We start from the raw sequence: 23,878 nt of genomic DNA, 5'->3' as shown, positions 1-23,878 counted from the left end.
CACAAAAACCCCAGTAGTCTAATCTTTGTATGACTGAATTATTCTACATAAGACACTGACTGATACTCAATGCTGCATTAGCATCAAAACAAAGTAGGCTAAATAAGAAATGATAATAGGTACGTAAAAGTGGAAAAGTTAGGGGGCCCAGGATTCCTAGCAACGGCCCTGGCGCCATATGCCAAAAGTACCATATTATGAACTATGAATCACACTTTTTTTAGGAGTTTGGCTGGTCATGGGACTCTTTATATTTCAAAGGGACTTACATAAAAAGTATATGCCATGCCATCTATGATCACAACAGGTCACAACTACGCTCGTGGTAACTAAACGCTGCTACTGCACCAATGAAATAATTACTAAACCATAAAAAGACAGAGAAAACAAAGCAGTGTTTCCACTACTTTGTTTTTTTCTCTGGCTTTTTATGCATTTATTTTGAAAGGGCAGCTGGAGAGAGACGGGGACGCGGAGAGAAAGTGAGAGGGGCGATTGACACGCAGCGATGGGACTGTGGGAGGGTCGATGCAGCGGCTGTGCTGCAGACACAAGACATATGACGCTCGCAACTCACCCCCAATCGTCAGCACCGCGGTCACCGGAGCTGATTCTGGGAACATTTACACCGGGCCCGCCGTGTCATGTCTCGGTTCCACCGAGCGTTACAGTGACGGCCTGACGCTGCTTCATTATTGCTGCCCTATGAGCAGACGTGGCGGTGCGCGTTAAGTAGCCTACCGTATGAGCGTGTGCTGTGAATTAACGAGTGTGTATGGAGAATCAAAACTAAAGTCCCATCGTTGTGTTGTGTAGCCGACGGTTCAGGGACCGAGTGTCAAATACCTACACGTGAAGAGATCATCAGTGAAATGTCAAGTGCCAACTACTTCACAAAGCTTGACGCCTCACAAGGCTTCTGGCAGCTGAAACTGGATGAAAGCAGCACCAAGTACTGTACCTTTAATACGCCCTTCGGCAGACACTGCTTTCTCAGACTGCCTTTTGGAATCAAGTCAGCACCTGAAATATTTCACAGAGCGATGGAGCAGATCATCGAAGGCTTGGATGGAGTTCGAGTCTACATTGATGACATCATCATATGGGGTTCCACAGCCCAAGAGCACAACGAGAGGCTGAACAGAGTTATGGAACGCATACAAAAGTATGGACTAAAACTCAACAAGAGTAAATGTGAGTTTGGTGTTCAAGAGATCTTCTTCCTTCGAGACAAGCTGTCTGCACGTGGTGTCCAACCAGATAAAGACAAAATACATGCAATACAGAACATGCCAAGGCCCACAGACAAGACAGGGGTGCTATGCATCATGGGGATGGTGAATTTCATAGGTAAATTCATTCCCAATCTGACAGCAAAGACATCATGCATCCGAGAACTTCTGCACAGGGACTGTGAGTTTAAATGGACAGTGAAACATGAGCATGAGTGGCAAAAACTCAAGAACACACTGACCACAGCACCTGTGTTGTCATTTTATGACCACACGAAGAGGATAAAAGTGTCTACAGATGCTTCCAAAGATGGTATTGGTGCCGTTCTACTCCAGGCTGAGGGTGAGCACTGGAAACCGGTAGCCTATGCATCTCGGGCTATGACAAAATCTGAATGCCGATACGCTTAGATCGAAGAAGAATGTTTGGGACTGGCGTATGGTTTGGAGCGGTTTCATAGTTACGTGTACGGCCTGCCGTCTTTCACAGTCGAAACTGATCATCGACCGCTGGTCGCCATCATCAAAAAGAATCTGAATGAAATGTCTCCACGGATTCAGCGGTTAATGATGAAGATGCAAAGGTATGATTTTGAACTGATATATACTCCAGGTAAACACCTAGTCCTTGCTGATGCCCTATCCAGAGCAACTACAGGCGTCAGTGTGAGTGCAACAGACGAAGACATACAGTGTCACGTGAACATGGTGTCGGCTACACTGCCTGTGTCTGACACAAAGTCAAGACAAATAGCGGAGGCTACAGCAATGGATGCTGAGCTACAGCATGTCATGAGGAACATGGATGAGGGATGGCCAGCTGGTTCATGTCCAAAATTTTACCATGTCAGAGGTGAGCTTAGTACTGTGGATGGTCTGCTGTTAAAAAAGGGCAGGATTGTTGTTCCACAGGCTTTGAGAATGGACATGTTGCACAGGATACATGAAGGCCATCTCGGCATCGAAAAGTGCAAAAGGAGGGCGAGAGAGTCAGTTTTCTGGCCCGGACTGAACAAAGACATTGAAACACTTATAAGTAAATGTGAAACATGCCAGAAACACAGGAACAAGCAGAGCAAAGAGCCTATGGTGGTAGCTGAGGTGCCAACAGCACCATGGCACAAAGTAGGAATGGACTTGTTTCATCTCAGAGGTAAAGACTATTTAGTGGTAATGGATTATTACTCAAACTTCCCTGAGATGGCGCTACTAGCAAGCTCAACGTCAACTTGTGTCATAACACATGCTAAATCTATCTTCGCCAGGCATGGCATCCCACACACCGTGGTGAGCGACAATGGCAAAGAATGGCAGAAGTTTGCACTGCAATATGATTTCAAGCATGTGACGTCAAGCCCACACTATGTACAATCAAACGGGCAAGCTGAAAAAGGAGTTCACATTCTCAAGCAACTCCTAAAGAAAGCAGCTGACAGTGACTCGGATCCGTATCTGGCTTTATTGAGCTACAGAGCATCACCTCTTCAGTGCGGCCTATCACCAGCTGAACTGCTGATGAAGAGGAAGCTCCGAACAACATTGCTGAGTCATCAAAATGACAAATTAAAGCAAAAGAATCACTCAAAGATTGAACATAAGCTACGACAACAGAAAATGATGCAAAAGTCATTCTATGACAGAACAACCAAGCATCTCCCTCCACTGACTACCAACAACACAGTCAAGATTGAGGATGCTGATGGATGGAGTACAAAAGCAACTGTCCTGCAAGAAGTTGCTCCACGATCGTACACAGTGAAAACTGATGATGGACAAATCCTCAGACGCAATCGTTGCAGTCTATTACAGACTCCTCAAGGGACTGTTGGTGAGCTCAGTGTAACCTGTGGTGAATCTCAGGTAATTCCCACACCTGCTATGGACTGTAACACTGACTCTCACACACCTACTCCAAGCGAACCTGAGTTAAGAAGGTCCACAAGAGAAATCAGAAAGCCTGATAGACTGAACTTATAAACAAAGAAAATTCAATATGCATGTTAAACACAAAATGTATATTGATTGATGTTGTGAATGTGTTCTAAATGGTCTAGTGTTGGCTTAGATATGAGTTATGCAATCTGATATAAACTGTTTATACTGCTTATGTGTTGCAGAGTTATGCTGAATGTGAAATGGTTGAAATAACTGATACAGCTAATGTGATGATTCATGTTAATGCATTTTACCTTAGAAAAAGGGGGATGTTATGATTGGATGTTATTACATGTTTGACCGCTAGGCGGCAGTACTGGTTTGTAGTCAGCTTACCGTACCATATAACGGAGTAGAGCAAGACTGCATGGAGCCACATGTATGTTGTTGAGAACGTGAGACATTAAACTAAGTTACTTGCTATCAACACGGCCTCATCCTTGGAACACGAATATGACACCCCCATACTCCACTCCATCATCTTGCTCATTACTGTGTTGTCTCTCCCTCGTTCCCCCTTGTATGTCTCTACCCCGTTTCTTTGTAAGCGTCTTTGGGTTACTGAAAAGTGGTATATAAATTAAATGAATTATTATTATTATTATTATTATTATTATTATTATTATTACAGTATTATATGACAAACATTAATGTTGTAGTAAACATAACTGTCATTGAAAATTATGCATTCACTGCTCTGCATTGTTTTTACACCAAGTTGTCAAGTATAGCAGTAACAAAGATGCTTGTCAGCAGGACTCACAGAGAACAAGGCACAGGGAAATGTACACCACATACACAGGAGTCACACACACACATTACATTTTAAGCTAAATTACATTGCTTTACATCAAGTGCCGACATTCACTGATTGAAAGCAGGCACTAAATATAAGTATGTACACTTATACATACTTATAAATTACAACAAATCTCCCTTTTTGTATCCCTTTACTTCCTCTTTCATAGAAAAAAATTGCTGGAGTCTGGTCTCAAATGATATAGCCTATCATAACATTATAAATGCTTTGAACTATACTGTAGTTGAACTGTAGTTAGACTCGCTAAAACTTAGTCATTTGAACTAAGTCTTTGTTGCTGAGGATATAGACAAACCTCACAGTAGTCAGGCTTGTGAATTAGCCATATACATAGTCATGTACATGTCACCACTCTTCACTTTTAACAAGACAGTCTGAAGTGAGCATATATGAATAATAGTGAGAAACACTGAGATTTTCATTTTACCGTTGTAGGATTCATTGCTAAAATTAGAATTTTCAATTTGATGCACAACAACAAATTATTGTTAACCATCATGTTCAGTTATATGAGTCAACATCAAAACATTAAAGATTTCTGCCTTACCAGGTGCTGCAGCTTGAACCTCACTGTCTTCCCCAGGGCGATTCTTCAATGCATCATTCATGACTTGAACATCGTGTACATTTTCATATACCATGGATGTCTCAGATTCGTCTGCATAATTAACCATCTCCATAGTCCAGACACTGGTCAGTTATGAAGCTGTTATGAAAGTGCTTAAATTGAGTTATGTGGGCCTTACAGAAACTCTTCTTCTTCCTCATTTTCCTGGGTGCTGTCTTAGAAACTACATGATCAAAACCACAAAAACCACATCAGCTTATCTAAGCAATTTTATAGGTTTCAACCGGAGTTTGGCATACACTGTTATGGAATATTTGTGTGAACACTACAAGATAGTTTGATAACACTCTTGTGCCTCGTTTCTAAGATGCTTGTCAGAATACCAAAAAATATCAGAGTCTCTAATGTGCTTTACCGACAAAATGTCATTAAAAGAAACACAAAACACCCTCAAAGAAACCCAGATGGACTCCAAAGACGTGTAAAATGGCTACAAGAAACTCCCCATGAAGATGCTACACAAAAAAAATATTCCAAATGACAAAAAAAAAGCAGACCCAAAAGCAGACAGACATAAGACATGAGACTTACAGTAAATACATACCTAACAACATTAAAGACACACATTCACATGAAATGCAAACACATCAAATTATGTTTAATTTTCTTCTTTTCTAATCTGTGTTTGCATCAACTGAATAATACAGAGACATTGTCATGATGATGCTAAAATCATCAGGCGGTTTCCCACTCAAACTGGTCTTAAAACAAATCTACAAACAAATATACTGATTTAAAAACAAATAGGTAGTCTGAATACTTCAGGTTCTGAATAATCATGTGATTAGACTTCAAAACCTCTGTAGTTGAAGTGAACCATTAAATGACCAACAGCTAATTACGGTAACACCTTTCTTCTGATGTTTCAGCTTGTCAAAACACATTGGTCCGTTTAAAGTGATTTGACTTCTCAATGCACCTTGGAAGTTGAACCAGTTTTACAGGTGTCAATTCATATCTTAAAGAATTGCGGCAAAGTTATTCCAGCACATTTCAATCGGTCAAGATAATTCCCTTACACAGTTGTGACGACCCCTGTGGTGGCCGTCTGTGTGAGTGTGAAGTCTGGTGGGTGTGTCTAAGACCTGTGTTTCTCCGAGGTTGCCATGGAACCTGAGTGACTGATTGCTGCCTGATGTGGAGCACCTGGGCCCGGTGCTCTGCAACTACTTAAGCCCTGCATCTGATGATCTCTTCCTCTTCCTTTGCTTCGATCCAGCAGCTCCACCAGCCAGCTCCTTCTTTTTGTTGTTTTATTTCACATTACAGCATTCACACACATTACGTTTCCACACGCATCCACATTCACACTACTGATATCACTGACTTACACATCTCACCTGTTTGTATTGTTTACTTCGCACATTTTTGTTAAATAAATTATCATTTTTTGCTCCGCCGTTTGCGTCCCTCCCTATCCTTTGTTGCAATCTCTGAGCCGGGTTTGTAACACAGTTATGGCCTCCAGGTATTAACGATCCTGTACCACAGGAGGCCGCAATAATACCAAATCTCTGTCATTAGAGTAAAAAAAAGCACTATTCTTGTTTCTGCACTCAAAGCAAGTTTCCACTAGTCACATTCATCCATCCACACACACTTATTAATTCACTGCTTTTCTATCTACATATTGCACATTGATGTATCACACACATTAAAGTTTTTGGATACAAGAATACTTCAACATGTGGACTGCATGAGCCAGAGATCAAACCGCCATATGAGTCAGACCCTTCCTTTGTACTTCAAAGAAATGATTTTCACTCAGAGGCCTGATTTTGCTTTTTATTAAATATTGACAGCAAAACCTGCGTTTCTGCATCAGCTGTGTATTAAGAATGAAAAATCCTGCAGCCAAGCTGACGGAAAATTCCACAACATCACAAAATGGTATTTGTAAAAGATGTTTAGAAGTGGTTGGTCTACTGGCAAATAGTGAGAACTGATCTGTTTTCTGAATCACAGATGTATAATGTTTACAAATTCTCCTAAATCAGGAGTGAAGTCTGTTGGATGATATCCTGGTTTTGAGGGACTGTGTTCAGGAGCTCGCAGGGGTGTTACCTCTAACAAGCTGTGGTTCCTGTTTGTCTCAAAATGTCCATTACCATTCCAGTGCCCAAAAACTCAGCTCTGAAAACCATTAATGACTGTCGCCTGGTGGCCCTCATGCTATTCATTATTAAATGCTTTAAACGGCTAATTTCGACACACATAAAGGACACCCCCATCAGTATGCTTACAGGAGTATAAGTGTTGTGTCTGATGTAATGTCACTGTCATCCATTATGCTCTCACCCACCTTGAGAGCAGGGATTCTTCCAGGCAAATTCAACCTGGGTCTATAGTTTACTAATATTTTAGGGCATAAAGAATAAATCTGAAGATTTTCTTTTCAATTGCTCCTGTTATGCAGCAGTTCTGTCTGTCCCCGCATCACCACAGCAGCGTACGGATCTTAGGCTGTTTAGGATATTTATATCTGCAATAACTGCAATTTTTTTTTAGAGACAACGCAAGACTTTGTGAGACTTTGTATTACAGTACCGTTTACAAACATGTCGGCTTTCTTGAAGTAAATCAACCTCCTCTGTGTATGTTTGACTAGTCATTTAACATTGTCTGTGAAAAAATGTTTTTTTTTTTTTTTTTTGTGGTAAACGGACTATGATCCGTCCCATTATACGCTGCTGTGGCGACAGAACTACTGCATAACAGGAGAAAATCTTCAGGTTCATTCTTTTAGAACTAAAATATTAGGAAACTATAGCCCCAGGTTGAATTTGCGTGGAATTTCCCATTAACATTTAAAGGTTTGAAGCCAGTCGTTGTTTGAGCCAGACATTTATTTAGTAATGTATCAAAGCTTTTTTATTTTATTTTTTTTTTACAACCAAAGCAGTGTAAACAGTTACACATGTGTTCGTGTATGTGGCCACTCTCCCTGCAGCAGGTTTAACAAAGACCAGTGAGTTTGAGTGCTGACTTATGGAGCCTTTTCACAGATCCAGTAGTTTGGTTCCTCACATCCTCTGTCATTCCACTCTCTTTTAGTGGTGTACGCTGCCACTTCAACACAGTCTTCGTCTTCTGTGTATCCCCGGCCATTGTTAGTGTGACGCTCATGAAATGGAAGGTCACATTTTATGTAATTTTATTTGTTTTATTTTGAAATGATTATTTCTGTGAAAGAAATGTGTTAATTTGGGTCAAAATGCTCAATAATTACCTCTTTTATCTCATAAGAGTGAAAGTTAGAGAGTTACTCAGTGTTACCAGTAGGAGGCAGTGTGGCGATTTGCTTCCCCTCTTGGACTCATCTTCTGAGCGGACTCTTGTTTACTTCCTCATTCGACTGAGCGAAGCTGCACTGAACATAAGCAAACTGTTGCCTGTCTCATTCTTTATCCTGTTTTACAGGTCGGTGATGTTTCAAAACATACATAAACACCCACATTATTGCTTTACGTCTTAGGATGATAGTAGGTCGATTTTGTAAGGCTATTGAATGTGTTTAAATGGGTTTGTGAACCAGTGGCAGAACTTATAGTTCTCGGTGTATCGCGGACGACTCAAGATGGCGCCGCTGTTTACTTTTTCTTTCTGTTGTGACCAAACCATGTCGCAGTTTCTGGCTCCAGCACATTTCATTTTGAGTTAAAAACTATTATCTTGGGTACAGTATTTTGTTACCTGCGTGAATAAATGAAATGTGATAGTTATAGAGCGATATACATATATTTTGTCGATGTTGTAACCAGTTAAAATATGTTAAAACCTTGCAAGTCTTCAGCTCAAGCCTTCAGCTCAGGCATTTATTTTGAATCAACAGTCAGAGCAATATGCTAGTTTCTTCTTTTATTTGCACTATGAGTGAGATTAAATAAGGGAACATGAGGTCCTGCACATTTTATATTTCATGGTATTATTTTCAGTAGTGGTGAACTACATAACTCAGTTAACTGACTGAATGCGGATGTATTAATGCAGTTGTCCACTGAACTCAGGATTATTCTTTATGAAGAATGGGTAAATGTGTGTTTATTTGGAAATATGAGGTTTATATTGTAACCAGCTTATGTGTACAGTATTTGGGTTTTGTTTCTGATATTATGGATGTCGTACTGTTACTTGACATTTGAGTATGGAAAATATATTGCAAATTGATAAGTAAAATTCGACTGAGCGAAGCTGCACTGAACAGAAGCAAACTGTTGCCTGTCTCATTCTTTATCCTGTTTTACAGGAACCTTATCTGTGGACGGGTTACCCTGCCTGGGACCTGTTACAGATTTGTGGGGGCTCGTCCGGGATCGGCGACACCCGTAGTGGGAGGACATCGTTGATCCAGTGATTCCTGAATTCGTGGACCAGTGTGGGACCCATCATCAGAGCCAGGGGCTGCAAGAATCCAAGGCGTCTGACTGCAGTCAGAGAGAGGGAATTCGAGGGCCGACGGCATCTGACGTGTGTTCACAATGGCGGACGACGAGAGAAAGAAGCTGGTTTTGGACTCTAAAGAAGAGACTGTTTAGCCTTTCTGCTGATGACTTGTTTCAGCTTGCAGCCGGAATTCCACAGACACCTGACAAAGACTCAGCTGAACAAAAAAGATTGAACAAAGATGACGAAGAGGGCTGCATTGACCACATATGTGCATACATGAACAGTCCGAGTTTGCTGGAGTTAGAGGACGAGGGCCTTTCGCAGTTACTCTTCATAAAAGACATTATTGCTGACATGATGCAAAAACATGAACAGGGTGAACTCATTCCAGAGGGTGGGACGGGTGTTACAGTGTCTGATGCTAATGTTTCGCCACCTTCACCATCTACTGTTGCTCACATTAACACTCACACAACAGATACCCACCCTGAAACTACGACAACAGACATAGCTTCTCACACTAGTTCCCCTGAGTCACGACAGAATAAGTTGATCTCTAGTCATGTGCGCGGCCAGGAGTTTAAACAAGGGAATGCCACACTCACTCCACATATGACGGACACTCAACTGACTGGCAATGACTGTAACCAGTTCCACAGCTCACAAGCCATGCTGTCACCTAGCTCAAACGCTGACCATCATTCCACCAACGCCACTGAAAGCATGATTGCTCTCAAAGACCTTCCCCTCCTACAGAGGAAAGAATTCAAGATCCACGGTGGGCAAATTGGTGATAATGCATCTGATATAAGCTACAGCAATATTAGTAAACAAATTGACCTAGGACTGAAAGAAAAGCACACTGAGGGTGAGATAACCAGAGCAGTGTTTCGTATCATAAAGCCCGGCAACTTCAAGGACATGCTCTCCAGCAAGGACGAGATGACAATAGCAGAGTTAAAGAGCTTCGTCCAATCCCACCTAGGAGAGAAAAGTAGCACGGAACTGTTTCAGGAATTGATGAACGCCAAACAGCATGAGCATGAAACGCCGCAGCAGTTTCTCTATAGGATGATGGGGCTCAAACAGAAGGTGATATTTACATCCAGAGAGACAGATTCAGATATTAAGTATGAGACACGAACAGCACAAAACGTATTCCTTCGCACAGTCTATCAGGGCTTGAATGAGAAACATGATGACATTCGGCGTGAGTTGAGGCCCCTCCTCTCAGACCCTGCAGTTACCAACGAGATGCTTCTTAGACAAGTTACCAAAACAACAAATGAGGAGAGTGAGAGGAAAAGACGCTTGGGGCGCAGCAGCCGCACAAAAACAGCTCACGTACAGAGTAGTGAGAGTAACATTGGTGAGACGAGCAGAGAAAAGAGTAACGCTGACACTAATGCTAAAGATGAGCTACTTCATCAAACTGAGTGCTCAAGTGCAGGCCCTGACTCAGGCTGTAAGCTCCCTCCAGTCAAATACTCCAACAACAGCAAAGCAATCAACATTTGATTCTCAGCCCCAGTGTACCTGTCAGTGTCCTAATACACAGAACAGACAGCTAAGAAAAGGGAAACCACATGGCTGCCCTAACTGCGTTGCCAGCGGTCGGACTGACTGCAATCACTGCTTTGCTTGCGGCGAAGAGGGGCACCGTGCTGTGGGATGCTTAAAAAAGATCTAAGCCATCGGGAAACGCACCCCGGTCATGGCAGAAGGACAGGCTGTGACCGACAGTAGTGTTAAGTCCCACCCAGACAACAGCAAACCAGCCGTCACCCCTCCTCATCCACCAGCTGATAATAAATCAACATCACAGCGAGTAGCTAAACTGATTGGAGAGAAATGCTTATTGAAATGTAATCTGAATGGATATACTGTGACTGCTCTTCAAGACTCTGGTGCTCAGGTCAGCATTATAGACCGCTCATGGAAACAAAAATACCTACCTCAACAGGAAGTGCGTCCTCTCAGTGAGCTCTTGGGAGACAGAGAACTTGATCTCACTGCAGCCAATGGAGAGCCAATACCATATGATGGATGGGTTGAACTCACCTTTAACCTCCCCGGAAATGATGATCCAAACCTCGCCATCAGAGTGCCCTTCCTGGTCAGTCAGGTGAGCCTTGCGAGACCAATAGTGGGCTTCAATGTGATCAAAGAGCTCATTCTAGGGCAGGAGAGTGGGATGGGTGTTGTCAGTGTTATTGCCAGACTGCTGGAAGTTGCCATGCAGGTTGAAAGTGACAAAGCTGAGGCAATTGTGAACTTTATACAGACCCAGGAGCCCATTTATGACCATGCACTAGTGAGGGTTGGTCAACATGAAGTCACTGTCCATCCTGGCCAGGTTGCCCGCATTAAATGTAAAGTGCCAGCTGATTTCACTTCACCTGCGGCGCTGTTCGAGGTCAGCCATCCGGACATAAAACTGGAACAGCTAGACATCGGTGATGGCCTAGTTTTGGTTCACCACACCAAGCGGCCTTATGTGGAAATCCCAGTGGGCAACCATAGCCAACACAACATCACACTGGACCACTTCACAGTGTTAGGCAGTATCCAGCCCATCGACAAGATAGTGGAAACAGACCAAGCAGACAACATTGAGGTCAGTGAAGCCAACTCACCTGTTCTTGACTGTGGGGGAGACAAAAGTGAAACAGATCCGCCACCCCAGCTGTGGCACCCCTCCGTTGATCTGAGTCATTTAGATGAGGAACAACAAGAACTTGTGAAAACAATGCTCTATGAGGAGTCAAAAGCATTTGCTCGGGATGATAATGATATAGGATGTGTCCCAAGCCTCCAGATGAGTATAACACTGAAGGATGACATCCCAGTACAGCGATCCTATACAGCAGTCCCCAAGCCCCTCTACCAAGAAGTCAAGGATTATATCCAGGACTTATTGGCAAAGAAGTGGATAATAAAATCAAAGTCCCCATACTCTGCCCCAGTAGTTTGTGTTCGCAAGAAGGACGGGAGCTTGAGGCTCTGCATTGATTACAGGCTCCTGAACCAAAAGACAGTCCCAGACAGACACCCCCTGCCCCGTATCCAAGACCTTATTGACACGCTCGGGGGGTACAGCTGGTTCTCAATTTTGGATCAGGGAAAAGCCTATCATCAAGGTTTCATTTCTGAGGGCTCACGGCACCTGACGGCGTTCTTCACTCCATGGGGCTTGTATGAGTGGGTGCGTATCCCCTTTGGACTTTCAAACGCACCAGCAGCATTTCAGAGGAGCATGGAGGAGATGCTAAACTCTCTGCGGGATGAGTGCTGCATCCCCTACTTAGATGACGTCCTTTGTTATGCTAAGACATTTGAAGATCATGTTGAGGTCCTGAGACGCGTCCTGAGGGCTCTCCAACGCCACGGTGTGAAACTCAGGCCAACCAAGTGCGAGCTCTTCAAAAAAGAGGTTCGTTATGTAGGAAAATTGGTCTCAGCCGATGGAGTCAGGATCGACCCCAAGGACGTGGAAGCCATCCAGGCTCTGAGAAGTAAAACTCCCAGCACTGTCGGAGAAGTCCGTAAGCTTCTGGGATTCCTCAGCTATTACCGGACGTACGTTCAAGACTTCTCTAGGGTTGCCAAACCGATGTATGAGCTCTTACAAACCAAAACCACTGCCACAGTGATGCCTCAGCCTAAGCAAAGGAAAGGAAAGGGGGCACAGTTGTCCTCCAGGACCCCAGTGAAGTGGGCTGAAGAGCACCAAAGGGCCCTAGACCAGCTCATACACATCCTGTCTAACCCGCCAGTGCTTGGTTATCCTGATTTTAATCTTCCTTTTGTGCTTCATACAAGGCAAGGCAAGGCAAGGCAATTTTATTTGTATAGCCCGTTTTTACAAACAGTTTGTCTCAAAGGGCTTTACATGGCATCGTAACAACATCCTCTGTCCTTAGACCCTCACATCGACTGAGGAAAAACTCCATGGAAACCCTTTTAACAGAGAAAAATCGGAGAAACCTCAGGGTGAGCAACAGAGGAGGGATCCCTCACCCAGGACGGACAGACGTGCAATAGATGTTGTTACAGACAAGAAAACAGTTTACAGTTTGTCACAGAATGTGCGAAATATGGAAATGTTAGCAGGAGTTGATGAAGGCAGTCTCTGGTGAGGGGAGGGGGCGGGGGGGGGGGGGGGGGGGGGGGGGGGGGGGGGTCAGCTCGATGGGAGGACTGGGTGGCAGACTGGTCCATGGGAAGGAAGGGGAGGCCGGTCTAACAGCAGGGGAAGGGGTGGGAGGGGGGCATGCAGGCGGCGGCTGGTGCAGAGAGATGGAGCTCCGGTGGATCTGTGGAAACACAGAGAGAGTGCGAGACACCAAGGCCAAACTACAAAGTACAACAGAAAATGACAGTTTCAAAAATATACTGATGAGAGGAGAGGGGAGGGGAGGGGAGGGGAGGGGAGGGGAGGAGAGGAGAGGAGAGGAGAGGAGAGGAGAGGAGAGGAGAGGAGAGGAGAGGAGAGGAGAGGAGAGGAGAGGAGAGGAGAGGAGAGGAGAGGAGAGGAGAGGAGAGGAGAGGAGAGGAGAGGAGAGGAGAGGGCTCTGTGTAACCAGATGTGTCCCCAGCAGTCTAAGCCTATAGCAGCGTTAGCTATAAAAATGGTTCAGAGCTTACCTGAACCAGCCCTAACTAAAAGCCCTGTCATAAAGGAAGGTCTTAAGTCTAGACTTAAATGTAGTTAGAGTGTCTGCCTCTTTGACCCATGGAGAGAGCTGGTTCCACAGTAAAGGAGCCCGGTAACTGAAGGCTCTACCTCCCAGTCTGTTTTTAGAGATACTGGGAGTCACTAACAGACCTGCGTTCTGGGAGCGGAGTGCTCTGGTAGGACAGTAAGGAATGATTAGTTCTTTCAGATAGGTTGGAGCTTTATCATTAAGAGCCTTATGCAGAAGGATTTTGAAGTCTATTCTAAATCCTACAGGAAGCCAGTGGAGAGAAGCTAAGGTGGGAGAGATGTGCTCTCTCTTCCTAACTCCTGTCAAAACCCTCGCTGCGGCATTCTGGACCAGCTGGAGACTCTTTAGAGAGTTTTTCGGACATCCTGACAGGAGAGAGTTGCAGTAATCTAGCCTAGAAGTGATAAATGCATGTACTAGTTTCTCAGCATCACTCTGGGAGAGGATATTCCTAATCTTAGTGATACTGCGCAGATGGAAGAAGGCGGTCCTAGTCACGTGCTTTATGTGGGAGCTAAAGGAAAGGTCCTGGTCAAAAATGACTCCAAGGTTCCTCGCGGTTGTACTCGGGGTCAGGGTGATGCCATCTAGAGTAGCGATCTGATTAGAGAACGTGTCCCTGAGATGTTTAGGTCCAAACACAATAACCTCAGTTTTATCTGAATTCAGTAGCAAGAAGTTAGAGGACATCCAGGATCTAATGTCTTTCAGACAGTCTTGCAGATTGATGAGGCGGCTTCTGTCATCTGGCTCCATGGACAAGTAGAGTTGCGTATCATCAGTGTATCATCAGCATGTAAGCATGTAAGTCCCTGTTCTGACAGATGCGTCAGAACAGGGGCTGGGCGCCGTCCTGTACCAACGCCAGGGAGGAAAGCTCAGGGTGATTGCCTACGGGTCCAGAACATTGACGCCGGCCGAACGAAACTACAATCGAATTTCTGGCTTTGAAATGGGCCGTAAGTGAGAAATTCCGAGATTATTTATTTTATGCGCCCCACTTCATCATCTACACGGATAACAATCCGTTAACCTATGTGATGAGCACCGCTAAGTTAAATGCTGTTGGCCACAGATGGGTCGGTGAGCTTGCTGACTTCCGGTTTGAGGTGAAATATCGACCAGGAAAAGTAAACATTGACGCTGACACTCTGTCTAGGTTGCCCTTAGACATTGACAGTTATGTGGACTCATGCACACAGGAGCTGCTCAGAGACACCATCCTGGCAACATGGGAAGGCAGTAGAGTTGCTAAGCAACGAGATGTTGCCTATGTAGCTGTCCTCAACATGTCGCAGCCTGATTCAACCATACAGTCACCAGTGCTGCTCCCGACCCTAAGCCGCGATGAGCTCATGAAATGTCAGCGAGATGACCCTGTCATCGGTCAAGTCATCAGACTTAAAGAGACTAACAACGCTCTGACCAGTGATGTGAGAAGGGGAGTGAATGGTCTGACCAGGAAACTTCTTCATGAGTGGGAAAAACTCCATCTCAAAGACGGTCTGCTATACAGAGAAAACCAGTCAAAGAAGTCAACTTGTCCTGCCCAACCAGTATCGAGCTTTGGTCCTGAGACACCTCCATGATGACATGGGTCACATGGGGACCGAGAGGGTTTTAGGTTTAGCTAGAGATCGATTTTACTGGCCATACATGAAACAGGATGTGGAGGCTTATGTGACTAGGAAGTGTCCGTGCATTAAGCAGAAGAAACCTGTCTCACACATCAGAGCGCCCATGGGGAGTATTACCACCAACTCACCCCTAGAGCTTGTGTCAATTGACTACCTTCATCTAGAGCCTAGTAGAGGTGGCTTTGAGTACATCCTGGTTGTTGTAGACCATTTTACCAGGTTTGCACAAGCCTATGCAACCAGAAATAAGTCAGGAAAAACAGCTGCCGAGAAACTCTTTGATGATTTTATCCCACGGTTCGGCTACCCATGGAAATTACATCACGACCAAGGGAGAGAATTTGAAAACAAGTTGTTCAAAACCCTCCAGCAGCTGAGTGGTGTTGGTCATTCAAGGACCACCCCCTACCATCCTCAGGGGAACCCGGCGGAGAGACTTAACCGCGCCTTGCTCCAAATGCTCAGGACCCTGAAGGAGAAAGAGAAGGAAAGGTGGAGAGAACATCTGTCAAAAATTATCCATGCTTATAATTGTACCAGGCATGAGTCGACTGGGTTTTCACCCTTCTATTTGATGTACGGCCGCCACCCACGCCTGCCTGTGGACATGATATTTGGCTTGGGTACGGATGAAGAAGTTACCTCCCCAAGAGGTTATGCAGAGAAGTGGGCCTCTAGGATGAAGGAAGCTTACAGACTCGCCTCTGAGAATAGTCAGCGGTCAAGTTCCAGGGGAAAGAAATACTATGACCGCCACATGAAAGGTGTTGTCCTTGAACCAGGTGACCGTGTCTTGGTGCGTAACCTGAGTGAGAGAGGTGGTCCAGGTAAGCTAAGAGCATACTGGGAGGACATGGTCTATGTTGTGAAGGAGAGGATTGCTGACGGGCCAGTCTACAGAGTGGTGCCAGAAACTGGTGGAAATAGAGTATGCACACTACATCGCAACCTGCTTCACTTAGTCAATGACCTATCAGTAGACTTACCTCAGCCAACACTGAAATCACCAGCTGAACAGAAAGGAGGCTCACCAAAACACTCACCTGCTCCATCAACAGAACCACTCCAACAGAGAGCAAGAGTCAGACAAAATACAAAAAGACAGAATGAGTGGAACCCAAGCAGTGACTCTTCTGATGAGGAGGAACCCCGATACTGGCTGAGAGTACCTGTAAAGAGAGGATGTGAGAACACACAAGTTCAGCCGGTATGTGAGCCTCAGAGACACTCTAATCAACATTATAAACATGTAATAACCACTGAAAGATCTGACCACTCTGAAACTCGACCACTTGTACCTGAAAGAGAAACGAGACCAGGCACACATGTCAGTGAAAGAGGGGAGAGCTTGTCTGATGTAGAGAGCAGAGAGATGGGACAGAGGACACACGAGGAGGAATGGACAGAGGAGGAGCACTTACCTGTTGATCCAATACCAGCAGAACCTGAGCAGGGAGTGAACAGGCTGCTAACTCCTCAGACAAAAAATGAGCAGCCCAATGAGGAGCAGGCAACTCATCCTCAAACTCGGAAGTCCACTCGTGAGAGAAAGCCCACCCAGATGCTCACATATCAAACACTAGGTCGACCCTCATACCAACCCCGACCCATCTGCAACACAGTGGGGGCCTATGGATTGTCAGCAGTACCAACCTGGGAAATGCAACCATATCCCATGACCTATCACACACCTTTTCAGACACCGCCATACCTCACACCATACCAAGTCTTACCATACACATCAACTACACAGTTCACTGCACCACTATTTGTGTATTGACATTCGTTCATGTAGTATCATTAGACAGAGTTGTCTTGCACTCACCTTTGGGTATTGAAACAGTACAAGAAATGTTGAATATTGAAAATGTTTGAGGTTTAAGAGTAAGTAAATGTCTGGAGCCATTTTTATTTTGTCAGGGAGCGTGTGACGCTCATGAAATGGAAGGTCACATTTTATGTAATTTTATTTGTTTTATTTTGAAATGATTATTTCTGTGAAAGAAATGTGTTAATTTGGGTCAAAATGCTCAATAATTACCTCTTTTATCTCATAAGAGTGAAAGTTAGAGAGTTACTCAGTGTTACCAGTAGGAGGCAGTGTGGCGATTTGCTTCCCCTCTTGGACTCATCTTCTGAGCGGACTCTTGTTTACTTCCTCATTCGACTGAGCGAAGCTGCACTGAACAGAAGCAAACTGTTGCCTGTCTCATTCTTTATCCTGTTTTACAGGTCGGTGATGTTTCAAAACATACATAAACACCCACATTATTGCTTTACGTCTCAGGATGATAGTAGGTCGATTTTGTAAGGCTATTGAATGTGTTTAAATGGGTTTGTGAACCAGTGGCAGAACTTATAGTTCTCGGTGTATCGCGGACGACTCAAGATGGCGCCGCTGTTTACTTTTTCTTTCTGTTGTGACCAAACCATGTCGCAGTTTCTCCAGCACATTTCATTTTGAGTTAAAAACTATTATCTTGGGTACAGTATTTTGTTACCTGCGTGAATAAATGAAATGTGATAGTTATAGAGCGATATACATATATTTTGTCGATGTTGTAACCAGTTAAAATATGTTAAAACCTTGCAAGTCTTCAGCTCAAGCCTTCAGCTCAGGCATTTATTTTGAATCAACAGTCAGAGCAATATGCTAGTTTCTTCTTTTATTTGCACTATGAGTGAGATTAAATAAGGGAACATGAGGTCCTGCACATTTTATATTTCATGGTATTATTTTCAGTAGTGGTGAACTACATAACTCAGTTAACTGACTGAATGCGGATGTATTAATGCAGTTGTCCACTGAACTCAGGATTATTCTTTATGAAGAATGGGTAAATGTGTGTTTATTTGGAAATATGAGGTTTATATTGTAACCAGCTTATGTGTACAGTATTTGGGTTTTGTTTCTGATATTATGGATGTCGTACTGTTACTTGACATTTGAGTATGGAAAATATATTGCAAATTGATAAGTAAAATTCGACTGAGCGAAGCTGCACTGAACAGAAGCAAACTGTTGCCTGTCTCATTCTTTATCCTGTTTTACAGGAACCTTATCTGTGGACGGGTACCCTGCCTGGGACCTGTTACATTAGGCTCACCCTCTATCCAGTAGCTGAAATCCATAAACAAAAATATATTTCTCATAGACTACAAACCAAGTAACATTTATCCATCAAGTTGTACTGTCAAATGTAATGTATAGAGAATAGTTTCTCATTGACAGATACAAAATTGAAAAAAATAAATTGTTACTACTTCATGATTAGAGACTGAAAACTGTGTGAACCTTGTTGTGAGTCCCATCAACCCATTTCCATGTCCCCTCCATCTCTGCATCAGTGAGTCCAATCCACACAGATTTGGTCAATTGTCTTGTGAACTCCTTTTTTATACAGAGAAAATAACATCAGTATAATGTATCACTCATCAATATGTTTTTAACTCACACATACCTGTTCTTCTTTGCTGTTGATGATCATCAGATGTGCACCTTTTTCAAAACAGTCACTTCTACTGTCAGGCCAGGATTTCTTGGTAGTAGAAATGTAATAGAGTCTATCGCCAAAACATTGCCATCCTTTTTGAGCAAAGAGAAAAACAGGAACTTCTCATGAACAAGAATTAACAAATCATCTCTCATTGGGGGAGAGAAGGCAGTTTGTTATGTAGAAAAAAGAGGAAACAGCAACAACTGGTTGAACTGATACAGCTGTGCTGTTAAAGCTATGGTCTACGATTAGAAAGACAATGAGAAAGATTTGAAAAATCTTCTTAAACCCCACTGTGTAGCCTAGTTTTTACCTAAAAATAATGTCTCTAAACTAATCATTGAAGTAGTAGAAAAATGTCTAATAGGATGAATGGTGCCACCGCTGCAGCCTGAGTGGGGTCGCTCTGCACACTGAGCTCCAGACCCCTCCTCTCCCTCCTCCTTTCCCCCATACACAGCTCCCTGGGCCGGCCTCCCTTCAGCTCTGGAGCTTTACCCAGCACTGCTACTATCGATGGCGCTGGTACCGGTGGTCCCGTTGCCGCCGCCGTGCACCAGTTACTGTGCGTTCACACCGAAAGCGTCGGGTGCGTCGCAGCAGCCGGAAGTCATTTATTTTCAATGGAGGCTGGCATCGATGGGCGTCAGGAGCGAGCGTCACATAGAAGTTGAGAGAAGTTCAACTTTATGTAAATGAGGAACAGTTGCAGACTGGGAGTCTCACAGCGGGAGAAATTGAGAAGGCCTGAGTGGACTGTGGACTTAAATGTGTCTGTGGCTGAGCTGCTCAGGGCGGTTACAAACCACTTGTAGTAAAAGCGGAAGGGGGAAGTGGAAGGGGGCTTCTCTCTGTAGTCAAGGAATTGAGCTGTGAAACTGTCAATTTAAAAGATGATGTTACCATTATCTTTTTTCTAGTCAGTCAGTTTAAGAGAAAACACTCAAGACTTGCACAAAATGAAATCCAAACTTATTTCTAGTGTAGTTTGGTCATCAAACTTACCAGTGGTGTTCATCCTCAACTCCACAGCTTCTTTCTCATCTCTCAGGATATTACATCTGGTCTCAGTATCTGAAACAGAGGCTTTCATGAATCAGCTGCACAACTCATGTTTTTTCATCATTATATCATTAACGTCATGGATAGAAACTACTTACTAAAAAACTTACTAAGACCATTCCAAATAACATAACAAAACTTGCAGCCTCTGAAGTCGAGTCTCTTATCACTGTAGTTTCATACTCACCCAAGGTTTCCAGCTTCCTCTCCAGACCATATCTCTCTTCAGTCAGGTTTTTATATCTGGCCTCAGTGTCTGAAACTAAATTTTTACATTTGTAATTAATTCGTCTGCTGTGATATTGGTTTTATTAACACTCTCAGGTCTTCTAGGAATAACATTTATACAACAAAACTACAAGATTATTTTTGTAATAAACACAACTCCCACTGAAACGTATGCATACAATGCTCTGCACTGTTTTTACACCCAAGTTGTCAAGTAATTCTCATAGCTTGTATGTAAAACTGTGGTGGTAACCAGATACACTTCAGAGGAGAGAAGTCAAACTAGAAACCAATACGCTTGTCAACAGGACTCACAGAGAACAAGGCACAGGGAAATGTTGACCACAGCTTGCAGGATACACAGGAGTCCAAAGGTCACAGCAACCAGTCTGTACAGTCTGACCCCTGTGACGCACACACACACACACACACACACACACACCTTTCCAAGTTACATTGATTTACATCAAGTGCTGACTTTTACTGATTCATTTATGCTCTTGACACAATCATATTATTTCAAGGCCAAATATCTGATAAATATAGGAAGAAACAGTGTGAGAAATCACAATAAATCTCCTTTTTTGTGTCCCTTTACTTCCTCTTTATTTAGAAATGTTCAAAATTTTGTGTCTGGTCTCAAATGATACATACTTGTATACAATAACATTATAAATGCATTGTTAACAACAAATAACTAAAAGTTGTAACTGTAACTGTAGTTAGACTCACAAAAACTTAGTGGTTTGAATTAAGTCTAAATGTGGGTTGTGCCACCGCTGATGACTTTATAACAAGTAGTCTGAAGTGAGCATCACAGCAGAACAAGAAAAACAAAAAATCTTTTAACTTTTTAAGTACATGTCTGATTTTAAAACAGAGACTACCTTTGTAGGTTTCATTGCTAAAATTCTAATTTTCAATTTAATGCACAACAACAAATTATTGTTAACTTCGTTATGTTCAGTTATGTGAGTCAACATAAAAACATTTTCACAAGATTTCCGTCTCACCAGGTGCTGAAGCCTGAACCTCACTGTCTTCTCCAGGACGATTCTTTAATGCGTCATTCCTGACTTTAACATTGTGGACATTTTCATATACTATGGACGTCTCAGATTTGTCGTCATGGATAACCATCTCCATATTTCAGTCGCTGGTCTGTAATGAAGCTGTTAATGAACGTGGTTAGGTGGAACTACAGAAGCCTTACAGAACCTTTTCTTCTTCCTCATTTTCCAGAGAGCTGTCTTTCATGACAAAACTAAGTTCTCAAATAACTTAACAGGTTTCATATGTGCCCAACACAATGTTCTGGGCGATTCAGAATTAGATATTTGGTTCATCGGTGAGTTTTTGTATAATGATGAATTATGTACATAATATTTTACTGTACATAATGTCTGATAGGATAAAGTGATTTTTATATCCAAAAGTGTCAAAAATGTTCATCCTACCATATGACAATTTGATCAGTTACCCCTCTGACTGAAGACATGTTTCTGGAAAAAAATTCTATTGGAGTCATACAGTCAAGTCAATGACCTTCACTTTACCAAAAAACAAACAAACAAAAAACACTTTTATTATAATAGTAATAATAAACTTTATTATAGAGCACTTATCAGACAAAAATACAAAGTGCTTAACAGAGAAAATGAGGATTACTGTTAAAAAAGAAAAAAAATCACAGGGGATGAAATTAAAGTCAAAATGACAATGAAACTGGCCAGGCTGTGGAGAAACAAACAGGTAAAGACAGTGAGAAACAAAGAAAACCATGCAGCAACTCGGATAAAATCAGGAAATGCTAAACAAAAGAAATGTGTTTTAGGTAGAGACTTAAAAGACGACCCTGACTCTGACCCAGAGATGTTCACAAGTCTTTTTTTTGCAAGTCCAAGTCAAGTCTCAAGTCTTTGGTCACGAGTCCAAGTCAAGTATCAAGTCTCTAAAAAATAAAAGTCTCCTGTCTCTTCTGGTTGTAATGACCCTTCTATCATCTGCTGCTCTCCGGTCTACTAAGGACAAAGCATTTACTGTAGGTTATTATCACTCCTTTATCTATACAGTATTGATTAGTTGTTTATTATATGATCACTTTAAACAGGATATTGCAATGCGATATGAAGAAAACACACAATGAAAGCTTTCCTTTAAAGGAAACTGTTCTATTCTGAGCCAAGAAAGAATCAAGGCTGCTCTGCCCCTCTGCACTGGCCTTTTCTCTTTTTTTTGCTTTGTTGAATTCAGAAAACCCAGATGAGCAACATGGAAAATGATTTAGGCTGTTAATTATATAGGTCATTAGATCTGGATGGTATAGCTCACATCTTTATGTGCAGCAAAACCTTTCTGGAACCGCATGTTCCTGAGAGAAGAACTGGTTGTTATTATTTTTTTAATTAGCTCCGTCAACTCATGGGGGCGTCTTGACACGTCCAGACTTCCATACAGGCCTTCAGTCATATTTTGCAGCAAAAACATAAATAAACAGGAGGATTTAGCCTACAGTAGCCTGATATGTGCCAGTTATGGCTCTGCCTCGCATCGTTTCAGGAAATAACTGGGAAGGTTTCAGAATGTTTGTAAACTGAAAGCATATTATTTTCTAACAGACTTGATAGCACCTGTCGTCTCCCTCCCGACGGTTTACGTCGAGGGAACCACCACAGATTATTGTAAAAGGTTTGAAAGTCCGAGGCTTGATCCAAAAACGCTTTTACACAGCAGAAAATCACGTTGCTTGATCCGAAACTGTTGAACACTACAAAAAGCTGAACCATGGCATGATGATGTAGTTTGATCCGACACCAGACTGCGCTCTAACATGCCGTTTTTTAATCCTAGGTTAACCGGATAATAAATTCATAACCGGATAGCAGATTGCCTACTCGGGTACCCGGGTACTCAGGTAACCGTGCACATCCCTAGTTGACACATTGACAAAACAGTTAGTCTGGAGCCCTGATGCACGAGCCAGAGAAGCATCTTTACAACAATACACAAATGCCCCAGTTAACCGTAATCTTTTGTTTATGACAGATAAGACTACACAAATACACACATCATAACATGTACAGTATATGATAATCCATTGATATACTGATTTATTATTTATTGGCTGAAGCCCCCCTAAAATATTCTTAAGCCCCCCCAAATAATTTGGTGTTCTTTTATTATGTGACTTTTTTTTTTTATATATATATGTGACATATATTCTCCTTTTAAGAACCCCAGCTGTCACCGCATTTGTCTCTTGTTATTTCCGATTTGTTTAATTTAATTAGTTTGTTGAGTGTGTGACCACCCCCCTTCCCAGCTGTGAGTTGGTTGCGCCCATGTAGCGGTGGCTTGTTTGAAGCTCCTCTCCGAGCCTCCGACGACGGGCTGCAGGAGCTCTGATGTCAACAGAGGGAGAGAGTCAGTGAGTCAGTCCACCTGTGGCTAAAAGAGGACTAGCAGGCATCAGACAGTAAGCTACTACATCTCTAAATAGCAGTGACCGCGATAAAATTTGAATTCATGTGAAATATTAATTGCGTTGTAATCGGATCAGTTTTAAAGCTAGAGCGAAGATACAGATATATGAAACCAGGAGATGCTAGGCTTCTGTTGGTACCAACCATGGCATGATAGCTTGTCAGAAAACGGGCTAAATAATGCTCCAAAGTTCGGCTAGATTCTGGTGGGGAAAACTTTTAAACGGTGATCCTGAACACTCCTGTGTGTGTTCCTCTCTCT

At 42.9% G+C, this 23,878-nt stretch overlaps 1 long non-coding RNA gene across 1 annotated transcript in view; it reads right to left on the bottom strand.

Annotated features, from left to right (window-relative positions):
• The window catches only part of LOC146991277 (uncharacterized), a 55,442-nt gene extending 34,135 nt beyond the window's left edge, over positions 1 to 21,307 (bottom strand). The window contains exons 1-3 of the long non-coding RNA XR_015037769.1: positions 21,148 to 21,307; positions 20,450 to 20,539; positions 20,094 to 20,168 (exon numbers count right to left, since the gene is read on the bottom strand). This is a non-coding gene — a long non-coding RNA (uncharacterized LOC146991277). The remainder of the gene's footprint in view (positions 1 to 20,093; positions 20,169 to 20,449; positions 20,540 to 21,147) is intronic.
• Between the last annotated feature and the right edge of the window lie 2,571 nt (positions 21,308 to 23,878).

The sequence above is a fragment of the Trachurus japonicus genome, chromosome 1 (assembly GCF_045865225.1).
Source record: "Trachurus japonicus isolate A0001 chromosome 1, Traja_1.0".
Taxonomy (NCBI): Eukaryota; Metazoa; Chordata; class Actinopteri; order Carangiformes; family Carangidae; genus Trachurus; species Trachurus japonicus.
Note: the sequence above shows the minus strand (reverse complement) of the source record. Positions and strands in the feature narration are given on the sequence as shown.